This window comes from Neofelis nebulosa, chromosome 9 (genome assembly GCF_028018385.1).
Source record: "Neofelis nebulosa isolate mNeoNeb1 chromosome 9, mNeoNeb1.pri, whole genome shotgun sequence".
NCBI classification, from domain to species: Eukaryota; Metazoa; Chordata; class Mammalia; order Carnivora; family Felidae; genus Neofelis; species Neofelis nebulosa.
In genome coordinates this window covers 55,601,344-55,620,820 of record NC_080790.1, presented here as the reverse complement: position 1 = coordinate 55,620,820, position 19,477 = coordinate 55,601,344, and the positions used below count along the sequence as shown (strand labels likewise).

The 19,477-nt window shown below is 42.6% G+C and overlaps 1 protein-coding gene across 11 annotated transcripts in view; it reads right to left on the bottom strand.

The window, feature by feature from the left end:
• Nucleotides 1-19,477, bottom strand: part of LOC131484997 (E3 ubiquitin-protein ligase RNF113A-like) — a 505,434-nt gene that overhangs the window by 234,197 nt on the left and 251,760 nt on the right. For 5 of the 11 annotated variants that reach the window (XR_009248563.1, XM_058683876.1, XM_058683875.1 and 2 more), the window contains exons 3-4: nt 18,386-18,671; nt 10,845-11,010 (exon numbers count right to left, since the gene is read on the bottom strand). The exons of 2 other annotated variants lie outside the window; for them this stretch is intronic. The gene's annotated coding sequence lies outside the window, so the exon portion shown is untranslated. Of the gene's footprint in view, nt 1-9,124; nt 9,608-10,844; nt 11,011-18,385; nt 18,672-19,477 lie in introns of those variants that run through there. 4 more of the 11 variants (XM_058683878.1, XM_058683877.1, XM_058683881.1 and 1 more) reach the window with 2 other exon arrangements.

Here is a 19,477-nt window from a genome sequence, read left to right as displayed (position 1 = left end):
TTTCACATTCCAATGTCCCCTCCACAGCAGCACGGCAGTTGGGGCTGTGTAGGATCATGGAGTGAATGTCCACATCCCCCTCACCTTCTCCCTGGAACATGACTGCATCTGTCACTCCAGCAAAGCTGCTCTCTCCTACATGTACTTGCAGCCTTTATTATTGAGTACCAATTATTTTAGTATTTGAGGATGCTAACTATAGCTTTCAAAAAAAATAAAGCTGTTAAAATTTCCTACCTTAAAGACTCTTCAGAACTGACAACCAAGCATCCAGCTCAACTAAGCAAGACGATGGGTCTTCCATTCTCAAGTTCTCTAATGCCACAGTGCACTTCTTGAAGTGCTGTGGCATCTCTCACTCACTGACATGCCAAAGTCCTTGTTTTCTCCCAAACGAAATCCCCTCCAAAACACTATGATTCACTATTGTTCTTACTGCTATTGATTAATGTCTGTGTTAATTATTCCCTGTCAACAACCATGCCCCCTGAAAACCTGCTTCCCCTTGCGTATATTCTTCCACTCTAACCTACAATTGAAGTGGACCAGCAAGAATAGAAGGACCATAAAGAAGCTTGATATTTGTCCCACCACACATTATTAGGCATAAAGGGATATAGAGGTACCTCCCCTGCCTGCTCCTGAGTCTCAGGGGCATGCTTTAACATTTACGTAGGCATAATCACAATGGCCATGCTACTCTACAGCAGGCATCACATTCCCCTCTAGGAGGGGAGTTGTTGTTGTTTTTTTCCTCAACAGACGTATTTTAAAATGGCGGCCATTGATCTTACACAGAAGAGGATGCAACATACTCAGAGAAGCCCAGGTATTGTACCCAGCACAGTATTTGCTGAGTATGCTAGTATTGGTTGATAAAGAACCCAGACATAAAGCCTGTACTTTCTGTAAGAGAGTGATAAAATATTCAGACTCAAGAGTTAATATTAATATTGCTTGGAGGCAGGAAGCAGACATCTTTTCCAGAAAATGTAAGGCACAGAGAAGGTTCTAGATAGTGTGTGAACTATTCCATTAAGAAGCAGCATCAGTGGGGTGCCTCGGTGGCTCAGTTGATTGAGCGACCGACTTTGCCCATGGCTCAGGTCATGATTTCACGGTTTGTGAGTTCGAGCCCTGCATCGGGCTCTCTGCTGACAGCTCAGAGCCTGGAGTCTGCTTTGGATTCTGTGTCTCCCTCTCTCTCTGCTCTTCCCCCACTCCTGCTCTGTCTCTCTCTGTCTCAGAAATAAATAAACATGAAAAAAAGTTTTTTTAAAAAGAAGCAGTATCAGTTTCTTAACTTTATCTATAAGGAGGGGTCTCAAACTGTGTAGTGTTCTCATTGTAAGATGAGTGCTCTCTCATTACCAATTAATCCTTTCTTGCCTTCATAAAGACTCAGCCGAGACCCCTTGAGCATGGTGCTATAAGACATCACTGCCAGGGACATGACCAGCTATTAGACAATGGCAAGCTGCCCCACTTGTGAACATCCATTCTACTCTCCAAATCCTGAGGATGTTGCCTAGCACACATGAGGTGTGACTCACATGGCAACAGCAAATAGCCTCCCTCCCAAGGTTTACCCAGGCAACCTTGGTTGAAAGCACAGAATGTTCTTGGTAAATACAAGGGGCTTTAAAAATATTAGTGGCAATTGTGGCTGTTGTTATTGAGTCAATGGTTTGGAGCTGTAACTATGTAATTGACAACTTCCCCAAGTCCAATTATGACCACTACAAACCAGACAAAATAAAACTTTTCCCTTAGAAATCTTAATCCCTTTCTTCAAGAATAGTGACTTTCGGGGGCATCTGGGTGGCTCAGTCAGTTAAGTCCTTTCTTCAAGAATAGTGACTTTCGGGGGCATCTGGGTGGCTCAGTCAGTTAAGTGTCTGACTCTAGATTTCAGCTCGGGGCATGATCTCACTGTTCATGAGATCGAGCCCTGCACTGGGTGCTCTGTTGACCCTGCAGAGCATGCTTGGGATTCTCTCTCCCTCTCTGCCTCCCCTGCTCTCTCACTCTCAAAATAAATAACTAAACTTAAAAAAAAAAAAAAAAAAAGAATAGTGACTTTCAGGGGCACCTGGGTGGTTCAGTCGGGTAAGTGTCCAAGTTTTGGTTTCGGCTCAGGTCACAATCTCACAGTTCGTGGGTTGGAGCCCCATGTGGGGATCCACACTGACAGTGCGGAGTCTGCTTGGGATTCTCTCTCTCTCTGTCTCTCTCTCGCGCGCGCTCTCAAAAACAAACTTTAAAAAAATAAATAAAAAATAATAGTGACTTTCAAATGGGTATGATCTTGCTCCCATGGATGTTTAGCAATGTCTGGAGACATTTTTGTCACAACTGAAGGTGGCAGGGGTGCTACTGGTGTCTACTGTTACCCCAGTAGAGGCCAGGAATGCTGTGAAATATCCTTCAGTGCATGGGACAGCCCCAACACAGACTTATCCTACCCAAAATTTGAGAAATCCTCTCCTTTGAGATTATGGGAAGGAGAGATAAGGATCTTCTCACCTCATTCTCAACCTGGAACCTCATTATCAGCTTTGTAGGTTAAAGTGGGACAGGATGTAGAAACAGAATCCTAGCCTTCAGATTAGAAGACTGGGATCTTCAATGGCCACTTTGCAATAGTGTAGTCTCTGACAAATCAAAATGATCAATTCCTAATTTCAAATATTGCTACTGTTGTCAAATATAGCCTAGGTTGGTATTCACAAACAGGTTTCCCATAAGTCAAGTGACATCAGAATGCATCTTCCATGTTTGAGAGCGAAAGGGTACTGTTAATAATTATGCTGGGACAACAGGCACAATCTGGATTGTCCTGAACAAACTGGGTCATGTGGCCATCCCACCAGTGAGAAGAGGGCAGCAGAAACAAGCAAAGGAAAATATAATTGTCCTGTGTTTATCTGGTATTCCATCCATTTCAGAAAACACACATGTTTATTAGCCATTCTGGTGATTAACGCCCTCCCCTTTACATAGGAAGGATGAGGATTATTATTACCCTAATTGGAAGGCAAGCAAACTGAGAAACAGACTGGGAAGCCGAGTCCTCATGTGCCCTGGTCTCCTGAGCTCTGCCCAGTGTTCCTCCCTCTGTGATAGTGTCCATCCTCTCCCAGCACCACAGTGATAGGAAGCAAGGAGTCAGGACCCTGTGGTGGTTGATCTGCAGGTCCATGTCTATTTCCTTGATGGGTTTTACAAGCCTGTTCTGTGCATCAAGCATCAGCTATATAAAAGAGCCTGCAAGACCATCTTAATACTAACCAGGAGAGAAGCTGGTTAGCATTAAGCACCCAGAGAGTCCTGAGCCAGGACAGAGAGCCATCTTTTCTTCATTAATGCTCAACTTCCTATAGCATCACTAGATGGCAAATCACATCCATCTTTATGGGCAGTTTAGGGAGAATAAAGGAAGCAAGACACGCACGGGTAATACAGAACATCCCCACACCGACAACTGTCAAGTTTGGTCACCTGATTTAGATGTGGTTTTCTAACCTCACATTCTATTTGTTGCAGAGCCTGATCTCTTAGATCCTGATATAGAGCAATGGATTAGATTTTCCCTCTGTAGTAAGGTAACCTGACTTGATTATTCTCTTGACATGACCTCCCGGCACTGAAGTCTTAGTGCTAGACCATACTCTAACTCCAGTGGCCACATAAAATAACGTCACTCCTGTGTCCTAAAGTAGGGTTGCCAGATAAAATACAGAATGTCCAGTTAAATTTGAAGTTCAGACAAACAACAAATGATATTTTAGTATAACTATATCCCAAATATCAGATGAGATACACTAAAAAATTATTAGTTGTTTGTCTAGAATTCAAATTTAATGAGGTGTCCTGTGTTTTTATTTGCTAAATCTGGCAACTCTATCCTAATTCAAAGGTGCCATGACTTCTTTCACAAAACTATTGTCCTCTGGTCTGGCATCATTTGAAATGTGCTATAATACACATCACCACAGACCTACTTAAAATTAGAGTCTCTCAATCATCCAGAGCCATTAAAAAGAGGTTGTTCAACAAATATAGAGAACAAAGCTGGTGGTCATTGGTATGATATAGGAAATTTCTACTTTCCACTTAAAGATGTTAACTATTATTTGGCTGACCTGAGGCTCAGGAGTTTGCCTAAGAGAAAAAAAACTGAGCTTGATGAAGAGTCGCAATTTGCAGACTCGTGGCTGGTGGCCAATGGCACCTTTGGGGGCGGCCAAAAGAACTTGAAAAAATAAATAAATAAAACATCTAGAATAAAAGAGTACAGTCCTGGCTCTTGCTTGGGTGAAAAATCTATGAACAGAGAAACGTTTTGTGTTGTATTTGGTGAGGGAACTATAATGCTATATGTGGCAAATGACAAGTGTCAGGGGGAAAGGTCTATGTCTACTCTATTTTTTTAAATGTTTATTTATTTTTATTTTGAGAGAGAGAGAGAGACAGACAGAAAGAGTATAAGCAGGGGGAGGGCAGAGAGAGGGAGAGAGAGAATCCCAAGCAGACTCTGTACTCTCAGCACAGAGCCCGACGTGGGACTCGATCTCACAAACCATGAGATCATGACTTGGGCTGGAATCAAGAGTCAGACACTCAACTGACTGAGCCACTTGGGTGCCTGCTTTACGTCTACTCTTACTGAAGGATGCAATGAAATCAAATGGGAGGGAGAGGTACCTAAAGATGCTTTTAAAATTTGGGGTTCAAAGTTGTGAGGCAAACTGGTCTCCTGCAGTTCCCCCTCATACACCTTTAGCAAATAACTTTCTCATGTCTAAGAGCTTATATATATTTCTAAAGGCCTATAAAAGGCTCATCTGGCTTTTCATACTTTTGAAAACACAAATATTTTTAAATGTTCTCATGTAATTGAATGAAAATCATATGGGGCCATTTTTTGTTTAAGGTCTAAGCTGAAAAACATAGATACCCGGGGTAGTGACCAAACCTCTGGAGTGGAAGAGTAGCCATAATCCAAACAGGAAGAGGAAATGTCTGCTACATGGGGAAATGAGACAAAATTCCATCCTCCTCATGATTAAATGACCCACAACTACCTTTATCAAAGGATTTTTGGGCAACCCTCTTGTAGAACAATGTGGGAGCTGCGCTTTCTTCATTTTGGAAGAAATTGAGACGTATTCAAGTGCTCTGAGCTCCTCCCCTGGCAGACCTGGCTTCCTCCAGTGTGGAGGCACAGCTGCCGATTACCAGCCCTGGCACCACACCACATCGGTGACCCCAACCCCTCCATCCTGCCACCACCAGGCTCAGGCTCAGCTGAGGCAGCAGAACACGATGCACGCGGGTCCAGCGATGTGCTCGTCGCTCACCTGTGTACACCAGACACCAACCCCGGCCACAGTCTTTGACCTAAAATTCCCCAACGTGGAACTTGATGGGCCATTTACCTGATCACGTTTAGAATCAAAGTATCCCTTCTTCTTTCAAATACAACCTGAACTGAAATCAGTGCTAAAGCATGAACCGTATCATTTAAATCAAAACCAAATGCAACCATCACACATTCTCTCTCCTGCCTTTAAGCCCAGCTTCTCCAACAGAGAACAGCTGTCCGGAAGCAGCAGTGACTATGACTACTTTATGATTCAGCCCCTTCCACATTTTGCAGGGTAAGGCTTGTGAGTCTGTATTCATGAGAAGTACTCACAACATGGCAAGGCCCCCATACTCACCTGTGATTAATGCTAAGAATCCCCAAAGGTACATCCTTTGATCTAATGACGCTCTTAGAATCATGATATCTGATCTTGGTTCTATTACATGTCAAAAGCATTTTAATCTGCCCTGGGTTAAGGGCTCATCTATCTATGCTGGTGCCTGTCCAGAGAAGCAATTGCTGATTTTTTCACTCCCTGCCCCAAATATTCATTCTTCTTTCTATTTGCCTCATAACATAGAAATGAAAGAAGCAAAGAGTGTGTGTCCTCTGGAATCAATTGTAACTACTGCTATTACACAGGTCATTTGGCCCAAATTGAGGCATCCTGCCTGTTTTTTCTATGCCTTGACTTCAAGGCCACAGAAAAAGGGAAGAGTGGCTCCGAAGAAAGCAAAGTGCTCTAGAGGCACTTCCTGGGAGAGGTCACAGATACATCCTGGGGTATTTCAAGGCCAATTTCAGCCCATTGTTACACTACCACACTACCAGAGATAGAAACTTCCAATGCCACTTGCTTATTCAAAATGCCCTCATGTTCCTGGTATGTGGATGCTTCCCACAGCAGGAGGTGACGACTAGCAGGTTAAGTGAGAGGCCCTTGCTGCATACCTGCTTGTCTTTTTAAATAAAGAGCAGCCAGTTGCAGGCTGCCAGTCAGCACATTCCCATTGGTTCCTTTAATGCAGTAAGGCATACCACTGAGGCTTCCTCTCAGCTGACACCCACAAGCCATGCTAACCGTGGGTGGATCAATGAAATCTTCTAACCCTCAATTTCCCCTTATGCCAAATGAGGACATTAAACTGCTGTGATCGTTAAACTCCAAGTCTGATTCACTGGGGCTCCTGCCCTACCGTATTGCCTAAAGAACAAAGAATATGTCTCAAGATGGATTTTTTTTTCTTGAAGACAGAGGCAGTCATGTTTTCATCCAGGCTAGTAGCCTAATATGAGACATTTCTTCTATTAACCCCAAGCCACTTACATCTCAGTTAGACCCTATGGACATTTCACAGCACAGAAATTACTCCAGCAATGGACAGTGAAATCACGAAGCTAACAATGGTGACTTAGCTTCAGCATCGGAGCTTCACAGAGAGAAACTTTTGCTGGTATCATTTGTGTGTGTGTGTTTGATCTCTAAGCTCATATGATAATGAAGACAGAAAGGAGAAAGTGGGAATAACCAGAAATGGCACCACCAAGAGACCGCTGAACTCCAAGCTGTCCTCATGAGGAGCAGTGGTAACAGGGACAGGGTAACACAAGTGAGAGAATTTGGGTATAAGTACTGTTGGAATTTAGCTGAGGGGAAAGGGAACAGACATGTCAGGTGACATTAATTCACTTAAAACTCCACTTTCTCTAGACATATGATGCCCAACAGGGACCTGAATATTCTGAGAAAATAGAACAAGGATACTAATACCTGAAGCACTTTCTGTTTTTGCTATTTTAAGTTCTTTTCTGCAATTTACCACTGAATCTTAAACTGCACAGACTCTGGGTTCTGATACTGTGATTTCAAAAAGTTACTTCCACGGTCTAAAAATTAGTAGATCTTTTAGAATAAACTGGCTTTCCAGAGAAAAAAGCAAAATATCTATTGTAGTCAGATTCAGAAATTATTTATATGGAATAAGACCAATGTTTAGTCTCTGAAATTACAATAAGGAAAAATATGCCTAAAAGTTGGGAATGATGTGTTATTTAAATGAGTGGACACCCTAAGTCAATACTTTTCAAACTTTAGGATATGCTATGGACTGAATGTGTACCCCCCCAGAATTCAAATGTTGAAATCCTAATCTCAATATGGTGGTATTTAGAGGTGGGGCCTCCAAATTGGGAGATGGTATTTGCATGATTAGGTTATGAGGGTGGAGCTCCCATGATCCAACTAGTGCCCCTATAAGAAGCAGACAGACTATTTGCTAGCCCTCTTTCTGCCACATGAAGACACAACAAGAAGCTGAGTCGCATCCCTAACCCAACAATGCTGGCACCCTGATCTTAGACTCCCAGCCTCCAGAACTGAGAAATAAATTTCTGTTGTTTATAAGTCACCCAGTCTATGGTATTCTGTCACAGCAGCCTGAACAGACTGCAGTAAGGTACATCGGAGTCCATGAAGGATCTTGTTAAAATGCAGATTCTGATTCAATGGGCCAGGGAGAAGCCAGAGAGCCTCCATTTCTAATAAGTTCCCAGACGATGCTGCTGTCACTGCTTGTACTCAGACTATACTTTGGGTCAAAAAGCCCCTAAGTGACCAATTTTCAAAGAATTTGCAGCCATCTACATCCAGATTAGTCTAAGGGCAATTTGTTACCTGATGATTTGAAAGGTACTTCTAGTCCTTGCTGGTCTTCAGTTTCATCAATGATTATTATAAGAAAACACTCCCATTATTATTATTATTATTATTATTATTTAAATATTCTCATTATTGAAGCTTTTTTTGTTGTTTTGGATCTGGGCCATTAAAGATTTAAGTCTGTGGAGATGAGAAAACGGCAGGACACAAATGTGGAGAAGAACCTTGATTTCCTCCTGCCCTTCCTCTTTCCCTCAAGCTTGACTTCACCTATAGATTTGGAGTTGAGGAACACAGCAGCATCAGACTAGGGGCTAGGGGCAGCCAAGAAAAACTGGACTGCTGTCCTGAGAAATGTGGCTAAAGACCCTTCCACATTAGCCCCAGTGAGAAAAGAATGGAGTCAGTCCCATGATGAGGACAGCAGCCAAGTTTCATCATGTGTACTCAGCTTTTAATGTCACTGCTAGAAAATGGATTGAAGACAGAAAGAGAGCTTGGTCTGTAGGTGACTTGAAGATAAGAGATAATGTAACTCTTACATTTAGAGACCATTTAGTACCAGTTGGTTGCTCTGACTTCTTCAAAAGCCTCCCCCTTTTTTTTCTTTTAAGCCTTGTTCCCTTCTCCTGTCTTCTAATCCACTCAGCAAATATTTGTAACTACTTTGTCCCAGATACTATTCTAGGAGCCGGGATCATAGCAGGGATCAAAATAGATAGAAGTTTTTGAACTTACATTTTAATAGAAGATGCCAGACAAAAAACAAGTACTTAATTTAGAATATGAGAAAGTGAAAAATGTTATGGAAACATGATCATACCAGCACTATTCGCAATAGCCAAAAGGTAAAAGAAACCCCTGTGTCCACTGACAGATGAATGGTTAGACAAAATGTGGCACACACATACAATGGAATATTATTCAGCCTTACCAAGGAAGGGAATTCTGTCACATGGTAAAACATGGATGAACCTTGAGGTCATGATGCTAAGTGAAATAAACCAGTCATAAAAAGACAAATATTATATGATTCCACATATAGAAATACTTAGAATCATTAAATTCATAGAGACAGGAAGTAGAATAGTGGTTGCCAGGCCACGGGAAGGAGCAAAGGAAGTTGTTAATGCGTATAGTTTCTTTTTGGCAAGATGAAAAAGTTAGGCAGATTGGCTGCAAAATAAGGTGAATATACTCAACACTACTGAACTATACACTTAGAAGTGGTTAAGATGACAAATGTTATGCTACATGTATTTCTGAAAATGCTATGGAGAAAAATTAAGCAGAGAAGTGTCTTCATTAGGCTTGGGTGGGGAGGTTGCCATTTGAAATAGGGTGGTTAAGAAAGGCCGCATTGATAAGGTGGCTTTGGCGCAAAGACCTGAAGGAGGTGAGAGATTGGGCCACATGAGAGAAAAGACTCCAGGCACAGGAGATGGCAACCGAGATGGCAGGAATGACATTCCATTTGTCCTGTCACCCTCACCGTGGCTGGGTTAGAGCTGCCCTCTGCTTTCATCTCTCCTCAGGTCCACTGCTTGAGCCAGTACTGGAGAATCACCAGCAAAGACCTAACAGGAACAAGCAAGGACTCATTTAGGAGTGCCTAAGCTTTTCTGTTGCTCTGGCAGCTAGTCACTCCTTTTCAAGTTTTTTAGTATTTAAGAGCTGAAGGGCAAGCAAAGTGGTGTCCCTTCAGTGAGCCCGAATCAGATTGATAAACTGATGGACCAACACAAGGAGGGGATGATCAGAGAACATGAGATTCTCAGGTTCTGAGAAAAAGCTATTAATTAGTATAAGGGACCTGGGGAGACCTGGAAGACAGAAGGGCCGATGGGGAAAAGGACCATTCCATTCTGCAGGGATCATATCCTGGCTCCAGCACATTGCAGTCTAAAGGGTACTGGATGGTGATAATGACCTAGGCTTCTAGAAAGTCTCAGCAAGGAACGGTGCTCACCCCAAAGGCCTCAGCTGTGCGACAGAAGTGAAGCACATGGCTTCAGACATCTAAAGGGGAGCAGAGAAGAAGGCCATTGGTGAATCCATCTAAGGCTCCCCCTGGGAACTCTTAGAAATAATACAGGGGAGGGGGGTAAAGTCCAGTATAATGTGGTGCTACTCATACTGGGGCCTCTTGTTGATAAAGGCTGGAAATTTTCATTTACTAAAGGCATTCATCTCAAGTTTTGTGTATGCGTTCAAAGATTCTAGGAGTCTGTGATCTAACCAAGCTCTTATCTTCAAATCTGGGTTAGCTTCAATTTCAGTCAATTCCCTTATCCTGTTTGTGCTTCAATTTCTTCATAAGTAAATTGGGGGCAATAATATCTGCCCCCATGGGGTAGCCTGTGAGTGTCAAATAAAATAACAGATGGAAAACTACTTGAAGTGACTACAAGTCCTAGAGCTCAGTCAATAAATAATCATGATTATTATTATAGTCTTTTCATTGTCATTTTATTAACAGAATTTTTCTTCCCCCTCTCCACCCCAGAAAAAAAAATCTGCCAAGAGTCTGAGCAAAACAAGGCTCTAAAGTTAGGTGTGCGATTTATTTGTCTTGGTCCCTTATGAGAAATTTAGTTTTAAGCCCTTTTCAAACATCTGTTGCATTTCAACTCAGTAAGTGCAAATAACAGAGAAATAGTAGCATCTGGGCTAGAAATGAAAAATATCTGCTCCTATTTTAAAAGAGAGAGAGAGAGGGAGGGAGACAGGAGAGAGAGAGGGGAGAGAGGAAGTAAGACTGTTAGATTTCTCATACTGAATACTGAGCACTTATCACTAGAAATCATGTTGTACCTGACATGCAGGAAGCTGCGTGATTAATGTGAATGTGCAGCGGCCATCTGCTCTGGAGTTGGGCTCTGAGTCCCAGTGCCCCGCGCTGGGTCAGCACTTTCCTCTTCGGTGCTGAGAAGTGACTTTCTCTGTTCCCCACCCCCCTCTCTTGTGCAGGTCTTCGCTTCTAGGAAAAAAGGAAGAAATGGTCCATGAAGTTTCATTTGCCTTGGAAAGAACAGAAACATCTTCAGAGAAATCACAGGCCACGGCACTGGGGGAGGGCAGTAAAGAAGGGGCCTACAGCCAGCCCAGCCTGCTGCCTGCAAGAAGCAGAGAAGGCCAACCAGGATAAGAGACCCAGGGCCTCAGACCACACCAGAGCAATCTGATCATTTTAGGAGAAGCAAAAGCCCCAGTAGAAAAGAAAAAGATCTCTTAAGTCACACAGGTTTATTTTTTTTCCTCCCCTTTTGAGTGAGTTTCCTGGAGTATTTGTCTGGCCTGAAGGAAGTCGGCTCACAGCAGAGGGGAGAGCTGGCCAACTCATCACCTCCTGGGGCAGACACAGGCCCCATGAGTTGGATATCAAGACAGGCAGCTATTGTCACAGAGGAAACTGAGCCCAATGCAGTGAGGCCAGAGACAGATGCTGGGATTAGTTTAGGAGCTCAAGGAGCAGCGGTTCGAGGGGATTTGGTCTGACCCCTTAATTTGTAAATGGGCACCCTGAGGCCATAGATGCTGTGGCAGGCTCACCACAGGCACTCAGAGCTGGACCCATGGCTCTTTACATTTCAGCAGGACACATCCAGTTTGTCCCTAGGATGCTCAAGGAAGCACCAAAAGGTTTTCCTGACTTGAATCCATCTGCATGCTTAGAGTAACTCCCATATCCATTTGCTCCCCAAAATGGAGTCTGAAGGATACAGGAAACAAATGTCTGTGATTATCATCAACTAGTAACACCTGCTCACAGCCACAGGGGGATGGAGAAGAGACAGAGAAGACGGGGAAGGGCCCATAGGATGTAGGACAGCCAAGAAGAACAAAAGGAAAAGGGAGGAGAACATGGTACAAAGAAAGAGAAGAGGGGCGACTGGGTGGCTCAGTTGGATGAGCGTCCGACTTCGCCTCAGGTCATGATCTCACTGCTCAGGAGTTCGAGCCCCATGTCGGGCTCTGTGCTGACAGCTCAGAGCCTGGAACCTGCTTCCGATACTGTGTCTCCCCCTCTCTCTGCCCCTCCCATGCTCATTCTCTGTCTCTCCCTGTCTCTCAATAATAAATAAATGTTTAAAAAAAAGAGAAGAGGGTGAGGAGAGAGAGATGAGGAAGAGGCAAGGAACGCTCCCAAAGCTTGGACTAGAGAGGAGAGTAAGAACACTGGGGGTGGGAGGGAGTACTATTTGATGAGAAAAGGGGAAGTCAAGGGGAAAATCTAGCCAAACTTAAATTTACAACAGTCAGTGTAAAGGACCAAAGTCTACTCAGTAGCCTTCTGCTGAGAAGCCCTATCAGGTTTGGGGCGGGAGCGGGGAGCAAATGTATTACCTTGAACCCTGACCTCAGTTTTTATCACAAGGGGTATAGAGGTCCCTGGTGAACAAGAGGAACTTCCCCGCCCTGGTTGTGCAGAGCCCTCCTCCCTGGGCATTCTCACCTCGCAGAACCTCCTCTTGGCACAGGACAGGAGGCAAGAGTTTTAAGTTACACACCAGGGGCCAATAGGACTGCACAAAGCTCATATTGTTCCTACTTTAATCATGGTTTTTGCTTCACAAATCCTGCTTTGAAACCATACACTGTGCTGAAGTTTTATGGCGGCTCTTGGAGTAGTTTATGGTTTTATCAGAGATTTTATTTTTCTAAAGTTATCACTGAATTTCCTTTTGCCCCTCCTCAAAATAATTATTGGCAAACGTGTGTAAACATAAGCCTGACAAACGTGTGGAAAACATACAGGTAATGATACCACACCTTAGATTTTCTCCCAAAGTAAATTAAATCAAGCCTTCGGCTTTCCCATTCTCTTATTTTCTTAAGAAAGAAAAAACGAGGGGGGCAGAGAGAGGAAGAGAGAGGAGGGGCAGTAAGAACACCTTTTTTTTTAAGTCAGAAAACCAAATTCTCACAATATTTAATGACACTTTTCCCTGTGTGTAGGGACTGAAGACTGAATTATGCCAAGGTGTGACAATTAGAAAAATTCTGAGTCGGGGAAAGTTTACCTTAGCCTGATTTTATGCCTTCAATACGTGCTTATATTCTAAGACCTGCATTTAGAATGGGGATTTGAGATATTAGAGAAGAAGTCAGGGAAGCCAAAAAGACACATTTTCTCTAAACCATATAAACAGCACTGCTTTAACTCACAAAGGTATTCATGTAAAATTCAGCAAGGACTTATGTGCCACTGCACGGCTGTCACTGTGGTAGGTTATGGACTGTGAGAGAGAAGGGTCAGCCTAAAGGCTTTGCACACCCCTGATCCATCTCAACCACCCTCCACATCACCTTCATCTCTCCCCTGGACGAGGGCAAGAGCGTCCCCCAACTGCTTTCTCTGTTTCCTCTCTTGCTTCCCTACAGTCCATTCCCACATAAAACTCAGAGTGATCTTTTAAACTACACATCAGAGGACATCACTCCCTTGCTCGAAACCCTCCAGTGCTGCTGCTCCTACTGGGAATAAAAGCTGCACTCCTGACCCTTAACCTGGCTATCCTCCACTCGGGTTCCCACCTCTGCTCCTCTCATGCGCTCTCCCCTCTGCCCATGAGGCAAAGTCACAATGGCCCTTTGGGTTTTCTGTTCCTTTAGCAAACCTAACTTGTTCTACCTTAGAGAAGTGTGCTTCAAATATTTTGGAGATTCTTCTTGTATCTCAAATGACTGGAAAAATTATGCAACAAGCCCAAATTTTCATCCCCAGGACAAGGATGAATACTCCAAGAATCAGGTTCCAAGAAACAATGGTAGAAAAAACCAAGTCATTTCCTGCTTGCCACTTTTCAAGTTCAACTCCTTGAAAGCGCTAATAATTGCATTCGCTGTTTGTGTCTCCCCTTTACTAGAATGGAAGCTACAGGGGTGCAGCGACCTCATGTGTCTGTCCCATAATTCGCCCCATCTCGAACCACGACAGAGACTTAGTGGATACTCCATCAATAGTTCAAAGAGTGAATAAATGAAACCATAAAAAAGGGCACTCACACATCACAGTTTTAAATATGGATTCACAGCTATTTTTTGACTAGGTACAAAAATGAATACAAATTCTAATTGCAAACAAGTTCCTTCTTGCTTAAAAAAATCCAGGAACAAAAATGGTGACATCAAGCCCTCATGAATCTACCAAGAAAAGCTCACCTTCCCCCAAATCTTCTAGCCGAGGCCTTTTGCAGCCTCCAATTGACCACTCAAGGAATGTGTTACTTCAAAAGAGAATACTTGACAAATGGCCTTTTCTTCGTTTGAGGTCATGATTCAGCTTTCTAAGAGACATCCATTCATAGCAAGACAGTGTGGCCAAGCTGAAAGGGTGTTATAGCAGTATTTACAGTGGGGGCTATTGCTGTGTGACTCGGGGAAAAGCTTTTGAGTCCCTGGATCCATATATGCAAAACACGGCAATAAGCTCGCCTTCAACTTCTCTCTTCAGCATTTCTGGGGATATGTTATATTCAGATCAAATCCTATGAGCCTCTTTGGGAAAGAAAAAAGTGATATATGTACAGAATACACTGAATGAGTGAGCCATCTTGCTTTATCTACTAGAAGGTGATAGACTCTTGGATCAGCAAGGTGTCCTCCTCTTCTAAGAATATGACTTGATGATTATTCCTAGCCCACAGAAAGAGAGATTTAAAGTTAGTAAATCTAGAGAGAGAGAGGAGAAAAAGAAAGCAGCTCAATTTAGACTATGACCTTATAGAAATTTAGGGGATAATTCCAGCCAAGAGTCAGGCTGAAATTAAGGATTCAGTTTCCTGTTCTTGCTGAGTCAGCTCTCCATAGTGTGTCCTTGTGGTTTTGCTTGATTTGATACAAATTCTAAAAATATCCGATTTGTTCATATTTTTAAAAAGCACGTAAAAACAGACTGCAATGGTGTCCACATGACCCCCACAACTGGCATTACTTGGACCACTTTTTTCTGTGATTCTATGAAATAGCACAGTTGTCTAACCCTTATTCTCCTTCCACAATAAATCTTAGGTAGATGGTCGTGGCATCCCTTGCCCATTGCCTGACTGATATGCATTCTTCTCTTCTTGCTCGTTTACGAAACTCTGTTTTCAGGTGCAAGATGTCAGCCCCAAGTGAAATACTCCTTTGTCCAGCTTCCTTAGGAGTTCAAGATGGCGATGTGATATGGCTCTGGCTAATAAGATGGAAATAAAAGTCTACTGGGAGCCTCTGGGGTATGTTTGCTTCTCCTGATGTGAAGGGGCAGGTGATGATGGCTCAGTCTTTCCCTTCCTGTCATGTACAGGAGGAAACATGCAGTGGCCACCCGGTAACCACCAGAAACAAGCATGAAGACAAGCACTCTGGTATTATGGGCATAGCAAAAAGATGGAAAATGTTTAAGTCCCTGATGACATCACTGAGCAGTTACATCTACACCAGAAATAGCCTACATCTTGTCTTCTTGATATCTGAGAAGAAGAAACACCTACTTGCTTAAGTCACTGAAATTACCTCCTGCAATACTCATAGCCAAAATCATTACTAAGTGACACAATGACCACATTTGGGTCTATATATGGAAAAGCATCCTGCATCAACAGGAATGAAGGGTCCTTGAGAAAACCCTTACTTCCAGAAAACAGCATCCCTATATCATCTTTACCATTTAGTCCCTATCCTTCACAGTTCACACACAGAGATGTGGAACTATTCTAAGATTCTGAATCCTGAATCCTAGGCCTCTGCAGCCTCGCTGTTTCCCACCAGCCAATTCCCTCAGCTGTTCCACATCCGCCCTTTACTATTTTCCATCCATTCATCACTTGCATTGTCCAGGTTTACAATTTTCCTAAGTCTGCCCATTTCAATTAGATACCAGGGTCGCAGACATAACCCGGCAGCCCTGACCTGCACGGGGCTAACATCAGAGGCGGCTGGATTCCTGCAGGCTCTATTTCTATATATGCCATCTTCAGGCCAGGACTAGATAATTTCACTCATCTAGAAAATTAAGGTGAATAAGAGAATAGAAAACTGGAATGGCATATGGTCTAGCTTCCTGAATTTGTGTGATTATCCATTATCAAATAGCAGGCACTGAGTTATTAAGTCTATTGACAGATACAATGTAATTTTCTTCAAACAGATAACTGATCCTGGAACTGATAAGGTCTGAATGTGCAGCGCCCACTGCTTCATATTTTGATCATTCTTCACTTTCTTCATTCAGTGGTCTAGGTTATCAAATTACCAGTACAAATAGATAAACAGAAGTAAAGCAGCACAGGGTGTCTTAAATTTATACTCAGGGTTCTCGTTTTGTTACTCAACATTTTCTGACTCTGAGCAGCACTGCTTTATAGTCTTGGGACCAAGAAAAATTAAAATAAGTAGGAAAAATTACAACATTGAAATGTTAAAAAAAAAAAAAATCCAGGTCTCAGAAAGGTTTGAAATAAATTGCACAGAAATAGGTGAGATAGGGCTCTAAGCTTAGAGAATGTTAAAGATTTTAAGTTTAGAGGCAACACTGTTCTGGTACTGCTAAATGTGGGTAGCGCTTGCCTTTTCCTTTTATAACCCCTGGCAAAGGGATTTATGCAGGTAATAAATCAACACTGAAATGCAGCTCCAATTACAAAAGCAAAATAAAATCAATGGGACGGTGCCTGACACAAACTGACTGGAGAAGACATTTTGCAAACATTTAAAAAATACCTCTGTGAGGGGTCCCTGGGTGGCTCAAGCGTCAACTCTTGATTTTGGCTCAGGTCATGATTTCACGTACGCGAGATCAAGTTCCGCATCCGGCTCCACGCTGAGTGTGGGGCCTGCTTGGGATTCCCTCTCTCCCTCTCTCTGTGCCGCTGTGCTGCCGCTCACACACACACTGGCTCACATGCTCTTTCTCATTTTCTCTCCCTCCCTCTTAAAATAAATAAATAAACATTAAAAAAAATACCTCTCTGAGTATATACACTAGGCACTCAAAATGAAAGGGCACATCTGTTTTCCAGCATTTGGGACTAACCTTCCATACTATGAAACAAAAGAACACAATCCTTCTTGTCCCATAATTTAGCCTTGGGCCCTAACTGAAAATTATTTATCACTGATCTTGCTCCCCCACTCAGATGATTTTGTCAATGCTCTGAGTTCCAAAGAGTTAACAACAAAAATAAGAGCATCTAGATGTTTGCTTTTAAATGGGTAAATATAACACTCTCCAGGTCCATCCACGTGGCTACAAAAGGCCATATTTCATTCTTTCTCATTGCCAAGTAGTATCCCATTGTGTATATAAACCACAATTTCTTTATCCATTCATCAGTTGATGGACATTTATTTTAAATTTTTTTTAATGTTTATTTATTTTTGTCAGAAAGAGAGAGGCAGAGCATGAGTGGGAGAGGGGCAGAGAGAGAGGGAGACACAGAATCCGAAGCAGGCTCCAGGCTCCAAGCTGTCAGCACAGAGCCCGACGTGGGGCTCAAACCCACAGACCGCGAGATCATGACCTGAGCTGAAGTGGGACGCTCAACTGACTGAGCCACGCAGGCGCCCAGTTGATGGACATTTAGGCTCTTTCCATAATTTTTCTATTGCTGAAAGTGCTGCTATAAACATTGGGGTACAAGTGCCCCTATGCATCAGCATTCCTGTATCCCTTGGGTAAATTCCTAGTCATACAGAGAAAGACAGATACCATATGTTTTCACTCTTATGTGGATCCTGAGAAACTTAACAGAAGACCATGGGGGAGGGGAAGAAGAAAAAAAAAAGTTACAGAGGGAGAGAGCCAAACTATAAGAGACTCTTAAAAACTGAGAATAAACTGAGGGTTGATGGGGGGTGGGAGGGTGGGGAGGGTGGGTGATGGGCATTGAGGAGGGCACCTGTTGGGATGAGCACTGGGTGTTGTATGGAAACCAATTTGACAATAAATTTCATATTAAAAAAATAAAAACAAAAACAAAAAAATAAATGGGTAAATATAGTATGTATATCATGATTAAAATACAAATACCAGAGATTACATGAGCCCCCTGGGAGGGAACCCAGGGATTAGCAGTCTAGTTACTCTTCATTCGTGAAGATGGAGGTGAGACCCAATGCCTTCACTGTAGATACTGTAGACTGGGGCTGAATTCTTACTAGAAACCAAAATATTTTAGAAATTCAAACACGTTACCATCTACTCATCAGTAATTCACTATGTACTGAAGTTTCAAATAAATCACTGATTATATCTGACTGTAAGAATATAATTAAATATAAGATTGTATAAGAATCTTAGTAAATGTTGTGATCATGATCTTTGGCATATCAGATATTCAGATTTCACTGCACCTTTAACAGCCACTTACCAGGTATCTTTGCTTTCCCAGCTAGAGGCCTTTGGTATTCGTAGGAGGATTCAGTTGAGTTAAGATTTTTCCTTTTCTAAACCTGTTAGGAAAACCGTCCTACTTCTTTTTGGCTGGTCATTTACAAAGACTAATAGCAGGTAGGCTCTTTGTGTTCCCTGTTGAGTTGAATGTGTTTATTCTATAGCAGCGGAGTTCCACAGCAAATTTTAGTTCTCAAACTTCGGTGTTTTTAGTGTAATGGATTTCTGGAGGATTCTGTTTGTTTCAGCATTTCTCTTCCCTTCTGGAAGGGCCAAAATGCAGATATGAGTGACAGAGTTCAATGAAAGAATAAAATAAAAATATTAATTACCCAGAGCTGCCTGGATCCTAACAGCCATGCTGAATATGTGCGACACTAGGCATCCAAAGAACATCGATATTTATTATGAAGATGTGTGTATTGATTGAGCTGTAAAATGATTCAAAGTAATATATGCCATCCCAATAATTGAACTCCATTCAAAAGAACACCGATGTAGCCACAATGAAAATTGAAAGAGACGATTTTGATTTATTAAATTACTCTATACAGCCACAAGATATTGAACAAAGAGAGGAAAAGTTACTATGAGTCTATGGTGATCCTGTCTTGCTATCAGAATGAAGACCAGAGGGCCTATTTGTCTCCATGACTCAGAGGTGCATGGTTCTAAGGGTCTGACCCCACATTACTTGGAGGATAAGAGCTCTCTAGAAGTGAGCACTTGGTGGCCCTGAGGCAAACTGTGAGACCACACCTTCTTCTATCAATGGTCTGTCCTCTTATTATATTACCTCTCTCGCAAGACCTTCCCTGGCTGCCCCAAACATTCGCTTCTCACCTCTATGAACTCCTATGTCTGCAAGTGGATACAGGCAGAAGGGGAGATAACAGGGAAGGAATTCACATTTAAGGAAACTCTAATGGGCTTGCTTACTCAAAATCCTCAACTAGCCAGAATCTCTCCTTATATTCTGCTCACATTCAGAAGACAAATCACATACATCTCACAGCACATTCAGGGAAGAGGTGTGGTTAGTTTGCTTGTTTTTAAAGGACTTTACAGT